Source organism: Ostrea edulis, chromosome 4, assembly GCF_947568905.1.
Source record: "Ostrea edulis chromosome 4, xbOstEdul1.1, whole genome shotgun sequence".
Taxonomy (NCBI): Eukaryota; Metazoa; Mollusca; class Bivalvia; order Ostreida; family Ostreidae; genus Ostrea; species Ostrea edulis.
The window spans coordinates 79178912-79188706 of record NC_079167.1 but is presented as its reverse complement, the minus strand read 5'-3'; the positions used below and the strand labels follow the sequence as shown (position 1 = coordinate 79188706).

The 9795-nt window shown below is 37.4% G+C and overlaps 1 pseudogene; it reads right to left on the bottom strand.

Moving 5' to 3' along the window:
* Window positions 1-3936: 3936 nt before the first annotated feature.
* On the bottom strand, window positions 3937-9576 carry LOC130054332 (uncharacterized; annotated as a pseudogene).
* Window positions 9577-9795: the final 219 nt, after the last annotated feature.

The window sequence follows — 9795 nt, the reverse complement described above, 5'->3', positions numbered from 1 at the left end:
ACTCCCTCAGTGGCGGTTTAGTTGCATGAATACCCGGGATCTTGGTTACTTGGCGGTTCCTTAAGTATTCATGGCTCATGTAAGTGGTGTGTTCGTCGCATTCCAAAGCCGATGAATGATTCCATCCGTTATCGTCATTGATATTCGTCACTGACAAATGATGATGATCTGCTTATGTATACATTAACATTGAGATATTGATTGCTTATTAAGCTTAAGTGGTGATTGATTAATTTACCTTTGTCGGTGATTTAGTAACCTATTTCATTAGTTATGTTTGTGCACTGAGAAAATCATACTCTTTGCACAATTCGACCATATTGCGTCATCACATTGTTTCTTAGGGCTGACCTACGGTAGCTCCCATAATCACTGAGACCAGTTGCGCCATATGAAATCGAATGAACATAACGTGTTTGTACAATACAATCAATATATCAATGTCATTGTATACATAAGCAGATCATCATCATTTATCAGTGAAGAATATCAATGTTCATAGTATATCATATGACCGATAACGGATGCAATCATTTTAAAATAAATGTGAATCAGGGACAGATCACTCAAAATGCTAAAAACTCGTCTGAGGACGTATTCTAACCCGGATCCCCACGGAATTGAATAAAAGAAATGTAAAAGTCTCTTGCAGATTTCGAACCTACTCGAACAAGAGTCGGTGTCGTTATGAAACTCTGGTTGGTAACACCTCTTGACTACCAATGCGTAAATCCATTTAAGGTATTCAATGTATAATGACCATATCTCATATCTAATAAATGGATGGTGGAATATTTGTAATCATGGTATCATTTTGAAGGGTTCATCAAATAAAAATAATCCACCATAGGAATTTTCAAAATTGTGTTTACTGCTTGATTTATTTCATCTAGAATTTAACATTGAAGTATATGGGAAAAGCATGTTTTATTACAATATTTTAAAATCAAGTTATATTTTCATACTAATCTCTTGGTAGAAAGTTACTTACACTTTCTTTTTATGAAAATATGAAATAAAATTAATCATTGACCACACACAGTTTTAGAATTTTCTTATTTTCACAATGGGCAGACAACTCTTCCAAAAAGTCTTAAGTGCAAAAAAGTCAGCTTCTAATCATTTACCAGTCATGTGAATTTCATCTGCTTCACTTTCATCATTATCTAACAATAAACTTTTATGTTGATCTAAATCCTTCAAAATTGTTCATTATCCTGCCGCCTTAAGGATTCTGATGTGAAACTTTGTCCAATGTCCACGCTCTAACTTCAAAACAAAAGAGGAATGTACACCATATGAGAATGATTGGAAAAAAAACACCATATAAATAGTTGTTCTTGAGAGAAGTTATCACTACATGTCACATTCTTAAAATTTTGAACCCGAATATGACACATCCTGCCAAAGTATAGATTGAATATACATGATACATGATACTCCACACCATAGCAAAGGAATAGCTATGCATTGAACACAACTGAACCTCACTACATGGGAAATCTTGGATATTGATTTTACAAACTCCTATCGTGGTATTGAGAAAGGGTTTTTTCAAAATCCACTACATGTTGCACAGCCGTTGATAATTCTGTACTCTACTGAATACCCACAACGTGTGCCCAGATTACTACAATGGTTCTAGTTCATCACTTTATAAAGATACAAATGATGTCTCGTTACTATTAATAACAGCACTTATAACTGTATATGGGCTCTAAATTTTTCACATAAGAAATAAAATCCCTGTTCGTGTTTTCAGGTCAAACATTCCATCTGCCTGTAGGATGCAAGGTGAAGATAACGAACAGTGATCAATCTCATAACTCCTACAAGCAATACAAATTAGATAGTTGGGCAAACACGGACCCCTGGACACACCAGAGGTGGGATCAGGTGCCTAGGAGGAGTAAGCATCCCCTGTTGACCGGTCACACCCGCCGTGAGCCCCATATCCTGATCAGGTAAACGGAGTTATCCGCAGTCAAAATCAATGTGCCAAGAACGGCTTAACAATCGGTATGAAACACGTCAGACAGCATTTGACCCAATGCGAGGTTGTATTGACGAACTAGATCGTTATAACGACCATAGAATTTGCGAAATGCTGACTTCAATCGAGACTGTTGAAATCCCTGTACCATCAACTTGTTTGTCAGTAGCTTACCTCGATTTAAAAACTGACTATACCCAGAACAAGCTCTTGCATATCGAATCAGTTGAGATATATAAACACCATATGCAGGTGATAATGGAATATTGCTACATAAATGTGGGAAGTTGACGATGGAGAAGCTGAAATCATCCCGTTTGTCATACAGTTGAGTTGTTAGTTTGCCGTTAATGTCTACTTTCAATAAAATATCCAAGTATGAAGCAGAAGTGGACGACTCTGTGGTGTCCTTTATTTCGAGCTCACAGGGATATATCAAATCGACATATGAATGAAAGCTATCATTGTTAATAGACAAAACGTCATCGATATATCTAAAAGTCGAATTGAAGGTCACAGCGAGAGATTTTTTCTTCTCACGTAGAAGTTTTTGAATAAATTCTGCTTCATATGAATATAAAAACAGGTCAGCTAACAAAGGAGCACAATTCGTGCCCATGGGAATTCCAACAGACTGTTGGAAGACCTGATCACCAAAGACCACGAAGATATTGTCAATGAGGAACTCTAGCATATTTTTTATTTCAACTTCAGAGTTTACAAGTGAGTTTTTTATTTCAACTTCAGTTTACAAGTGAGTGATTGAGTTGGTTTACTGAACATTTGGCCCTCTGATATTAATTCTAGTTTAGCAACAGGTCTAAAATTCAAAACTCACCAGGGAAGAAAAACATTAATAAACAAGTTTCAAAAAAGCATTTATGAATTAAGATTCATCTACATGTATTTTGAGAAATTTGGAACAATGCATGCATATCATTCAGTTTTAGACGTTTAGATCATTCAAAACAAAACTGTTTTTTTTCAACACATCAATTCAAGTTTTAGTCAATGGCTGTATGCAAGGTGAAGATAACGAACAGTGATCAATCTCACAACGTTTATAAGCTGTACAAAATAGATAGTTGGGCAAACACGGACCCCTGGACACACCAGAGGTGGGATCAGGTGCCTAGGAGGAGTAAGCATCCCCTGTTGACCGGTCACACCCGCCGTGAGCCCTATATCCTGATCAGGTAAACGGAGTTATCCGCAGTCAAAATCAGTGTGCCAAGAACGGCTTAACAATCGGTATGAAACACGTCATACAGCATTTGACCCAATGCGAGGTTGTAGTGACGAACTAGATCGTTATAACGATCATAGAATTTGCGAAATGCTGACTTCAATCGAGAGTGTTGAAACCCCTGTTCCATCAACTTATTTGTCAGTAGCGTCCCTCGATTTAAAACCTGACTATACAAGCTCTTGCATATCGAATCAGTTGAGATATATAAACACCGTATGCAGGTGATAATGGAATATTGCTACATAAATATTGGAAGTTGACGATGGAGAAGCTGAAATCATCCCGTTTGTCATACAGTATTATACAAATGTAGAAGTTACATATTTACCTCGTCGACTTACCACTTGAATCCATACAAATGAAATATCGTGTGGAATTACTCACACTCAGTCGGGTGTACCAACAGTACATTACTAAATACAATTTTCATCTAATTGACATGATATGTTATTTTTAGCATACATACCTGTATAAGTAAACCCAGTATACTATATGCTTTTATTAATCATACCGTTGACAGTTTTGGCTAACAGGATACACAAGAGATTCATTCTGTTTTATTCAAAATGTAATTAACGTTTAGAGATATTTACAACTCTGAATTTCAAATATTCTTTGATTTCTCTGAACTTAAATAACCTTTACGTTGAAAAAGTCAAAAATTAAACTTGGAATATCATGTCACCAAATCGACTTCCACGTGACGTGTTTTCCTTGGAAGGTTTGTACACTGTAGTGACGGTTTTACTCGCGAGATCATCAATATTTAGTGACAACTGTGACTTTAATTTCATATCGAAGGTTATGATCGTTTATACATGTACCTTTTCAGATCACTGTTCGTTATCTTCGCCTTTCATCTTTAGAACCTAGTCGACCAGTACTGTTTTACAGCTGTATTACCAGTGAATTCATCTGCTGATCTCTGTTAAATCTTTCTGAGTTATTGTGGGTCATTTTCAGTTAGTTACCCCATAGTTGTACAAAAAATAATATTAGTGTGAAATATTGTCATTTATTAGATGCCAATTAACAAATATTATCATTCTATATAATGATAACAAAAACAGCTAATGGGAGATCTAGACAATACTGACAGCGCAAGTTGCTTCTATAAAAATCCCTGAATATGATAAAGTGATCTCCCCTGTTATAAAAGTAAAATCAAAAACTTGACAAAATAAAATATCCAAAAATCATCGAATAATATAAACAAAACAAAAAACATCAGCTCCCCTGTTATACAAGTAAAATTAAAAACTTGACAAAATAAAATATCCAAAAATCATCGAATAATATATACAAAACAAAAAACATCAGCCAAAAAAAATTAGCTGCATAAAATTAGATAGGTGAAGGAAGGGGAAGGAGGGTGGGTAAAACTTCTAAATTCCTCCTTGTAAAAAAATAATTTCAGAACTGACGCTATCTAAACATCACGTGATATGACCTTACCATATGATTGGACAATACATCAGAAACTTGAACTGGTTAAAAACACAAAATGACCTTAACTACAGACTGTTACAAAATTACATATACAATGTAGATAGAGAATGGGTTCGCATATCACAAATTACATAAATGCCATTATTTACAATAATGTAGTATTATGTAATATTGGTGCTCTGGCAGAGTTCCATATAATGATGGAACAACAACATAACATAACACCGGTACTGTGTGAAATATTGTCATTTATTAGATGACAATTAACAAATATTATCATTCTATATAATGATAACAAAAACAGCTAAGGGGAGATCTAGACAATACTGACAGCACAAGTTGCTTCTATAAAAATCCCTGAATATGATAAAGTGATCTCCCCTGTTATACAAGTAAAATTAAAAACTTGACAATATAAAATATCCAAAAATCATCGAATAATATATACAAAACAAAAAACATCAGCCACAAGAAGCAAACAGCATGTTTGCAACCCCCACACAGAGAGGTAGCTACCTAGTATAATACATCAACATCACAACCCTGAAAGATAAGGAACCAGTAGGCACATCAATATGGAAAAGCTACCATACACCACCATCAATAATGTTGAGAACTAACTCAAATATATGTAAAGAAGCCTAAAGGCTTGTGACATGGCACCTAACCGTAAGTTATGTACATAAGATTCAGGAGTGAGGAATAATTCACACAGCAGTTGACTTCTGACCTGTGTGCTGAGATTTTCAGGAAGGAGACTAGAATATACACAGCAGTTAACTTCTGACCTGTGTTTTGGTTGAATTGCAAGAGGGACTAGAAAGTACACAGCAGTTAACTCCTGACCTGTGTTACTCAATTACTATTGACTAGAAAAAGAAAAAAAAACCACAGCAGTTGACTTCTGACCTGTGAGTTTTATTATTCTGCAACAAGGGACTAGAAGTGATATAGCATTAGATATGTGTCAAGCATTAGTATATGGTGCATCTGACTTGACAACATTGAGAAGGCTAGCTATATTAAATATGGGGATAAGTGAATTCAAATTGTAAAGCTGGGCAAACGTATATATCTACAAACAGCATCAGATTTCCATCTGCCCATCTTCTGAATACAGTTTTCAGAATACCCTAAATGTACTGCATGTGTAGCTGCCCCTATTCTGAAACTATGGCCTTTATATAGAGCTGGGTTGAGGCCAATTAAGCGGATTGTGTTCTGCAAGTTTTTGGTTACAAATGCATACGTGACTGGTTCACCAATTTCATAAGGATTTTTTCTCTGGAGGTTTGCTTATTAATAACTTGAACTACCGCCAAGTTGTCAGACATAAAAAGTACCCTTTTATTTTTCATCTCATTGCCCCATATTTCAATAGCCAACACTATTGGGAAAAGTTCCTTAATTGCAATTTGATATTCCTTCATATTGTCTTGCCAATGGGATACAAACCAATGGGACCCTAAAATGGCAGCAAACCCCATGGACCCAGCAGCATCGGTATACAATGTGAGATGTAGAGGTACATTTATATTTGGGGTACTGGCCCCTACATGACTGACAGGTGTGGGAGAACTGGCATGGGGTGTTTTTGCATGTTTCTCCTTGGTTGAATGCGAAGAAAAAGCGGACTCTTCCCGCTTGCTTGCTACGAAAGGGCTGCCCAGAATGATTGGGTTTTAGGGACAGCGCAATACATTTTCCTCTTAGTTCTTCCACCGGTTTTTGCCATGCAAGGTCCACTGATTCCTTTAATTTTCTAAAGGACTCATCATAGGTCCTCCATGCTGCATCACCATAGAGCCTATGCATTTCTCTAATGAGGCTCATGTATTTTAACAGGTGGGGGGCCTCTGATGAGTCCTTTTGAATTCTGATAATCGTGAAAATCAAGAAGGCATCAGTCCATTGATTGATTGCCATTGGGGTTTTTGCCTTCATTGTATGCTGTACAATAATAACCCCCGGAGAAATGGACAGCGTAAGATGGTCTTCCTCCTGATGAGACAGTAGTATTCTTAGATCCAAGAATTCATTAGCCCAAATTTTTTATTTTATTTTGGGAGACACTGTCGCACCAAGAGGAATCCCCTCTGTTACAGAAATTATATTATTTGTGTTCATGGAACTTGTGCCTACTGGCTCACCTGTACTAGCACGCAACAATTGGGATACTACTGTTGCTAATGTATTCTGTGAGTCATTGACCGCTTGCCAAGAAGGAAATGGCTGGTTTGGCGCCTGAGACTCTGTTTGGTCTAAGTATTGGGGCTGAGGATTAGACTGGTCTTTTTCCTGTGATTGTTGCACAAAAGGCTCACTGTCTCTGGATAAAGGAAGTGCCGACTCCTCCAACAAGGACGACAAGGAGGATGCCTGTTGTATTTTACATATTTCTTTTGCGAGTTTTGCATAATCGATGCTCTCAGTAGCAACCGTTTTTGGACGCTTGGAACTTGTCCCAGACCTCTTTGATGTACTAGGCTGGTCTTCAAGCTCAGTGCCCATTGAGACTGGTCCTCTCTTGCGTCGGGTCATGTTTTGTGCCTACAAGACATCGAACTGTATCATAACATGAATCAATACAATGATATATTTTCTGAGCCTTGTACAATTCTAGTACATCACTTATGGCAACATCATGATGGTGCCCATTTTATGCTATTTTCACACAGTATTTAAAGGTATCATCATGTATAAAACCTTTAACATACATGTACCAAGACAATCGACTAATCAACTGAGGAGTGCATCTTGCTAAAACTTACAGGCCTGCTAGAAAATGCCTATAATTCTCAAGGTGATTTTCGACCAAAAATACGACTCAGAGTATGTCGAAGAAACACTGAACGTTGACTGTGAATAAGGAATCAGACAATTTATTCAGAAAAACACATTGCTCTGCATGAGAGAGAAAAATACTACTCTGCGTGTGAGTCCGAAGCACACTATTCAGCTCGTGGCTAACAAACACTACTCTGCGTGTGACTAACAAACACACTACTCTGCGTGTGACTAACAAACACACTACTCTGCGTGTGACTAACAAACACTACTCTGCGTGTGACTAACAAACACACTACTCTGCGTGTGACTAACAAACACTACTCTGCGTGTGACTAACAAACACACTATTCAGCTTGTGGCTAACAAACACTACTCTGCGTGTGAATAAAAAGCACACTACTCTGCGTGTGACTAACAACACACTACTCTGCGTGTGAATAAAAAGCACACTACTCTGCGTGTGACTAACAACACACTACTCTGCGTGTGAATAAAAAGCACACTACTCTGCGTGTGACTAACACACTACTCTGCGTGTGAATAAAAAGCACACTACTCTGCGTGTGACTAACAACACACTACTCTGCGTGTGAATAACAAATACACTAATCTGCGTGTGACTAACAAACACACTACTCTGCATGTGACTAACAAAACACACTACTCTACGTGTGAATAAGAAGTACACTACTCTGTATAAGAAAGAAGCACACTATTCTGCGTGTGAATAAAAGCGATCTGACTATTCTGCATGATCATGGTGACAAATAAACACCCTACTCAGTGTGTGAAGAAATAAACACCAAATTTGTGTGCGACTTAAGAGGCGCACTACTCTATGTATGAAAAATAAAAATAAAAAATGCAATATTATATGACTACTGCACAATTTCTTATATATTAGTAACCCACTAAATTGCATGTGATAACTGGTTGCTATAACATAACTATGTCAGAAATAAGGGTTATCAAGTCCTTACTGTATTTAATCATCTCAGGATAAATACAACCAGACATGTTCAAATGATAATAAAGCAACTTGCCAGTTTTCGTACACTCTGCACGATTTGCCAAGATGAGGCAATGAGTTACAAGTATGCAAAAAATTTTCAAAACAAAACAGAAAACGTAATAAAGTGTCATGCTTATCTGGAGTGCTGAAGGACAGCTATCCTAACACTGTGCATATATTTTTTCATGTGCGATGATGTGGCGTCAATGTGCACTCCATCTCTTCCCAGGTAGGTCAGGTCCGCCCAAAAACCACGGTGCGACCAGAAGTGGATTCCTTCAAGCTTCGCAATTTCAGTCCGCAGCAAGCTGTTTACTGTTATTACGTCATCGTTGTAGGAGGGACGTGATGCCCAGGGTTGTTCGTCGTAGCAACTGGCCTATTATAACTGATCGCACACCTACCCCCTCTTTCAGATATTGAGCATAGGAGATAATGTCTGCGCACACTTTTTCTGGATGTGTTTGGCATAAGTCATTTCCACCCATTTGAACGAAGCACAGTCCGGGAGGATGGTTAAAGTTTAAACATTCCGGGCACCGAGATAGCCGTGGAAAGGTTAGAACTCCTCGTGTTATGAAATTCACATTAAACAAGTTGCAATCAAGTTTTAAGTTATACATCTCAGCCGATGTGTAGGTAAATTCCTTTAAACGACGGATATATGAGTGACCGATAACATAAACTTCCATCGCCATCTTCTCAGATTGGACGGCGCGGAGCCTGCCTTGTCCTGGGAATACGCGATAAAACAAGTTGAACTTACTTTTTGTCTCCAAATCAGACTTTGTAAAAACGTCTTTTAGGCCTTTAGTGATTGTTTCCTTTATTTCTCTTGACACCGCACTTATCGTAAAACAGGATAAATCGCTAAAACTTCTAAATTCCTCCTTGTAACAAATTAATTTCAGAACTGACGCTATCTAAACATCACGTGATATGACCTTACCATATGATTGGACAATACATCAGAAACTTGAAGTGGTTAAAAACACAAAATGACCTTAAATACAGACTGTTACAAAATTACATATACAATGTCGATAGAGAATGGGTTCGCATATCACAAATTACATAAATGCCATTATTAACAATAATGTAGTATAACATTCACAGATTTTTCTTACGGATTCTTACGTATTCCACAAATCCATAAAAGTACACGGAATGTTACGATTTAGACATGGAGACCGACGAGTGATTTACGAATGGTTGTGATTGACTACGAGTCGGAGATCCGTAAGGACTCGTAAGAAAAATCCGTGAGTTTGAAGGTGGTATAATGCGCACAGAATTTGTGGG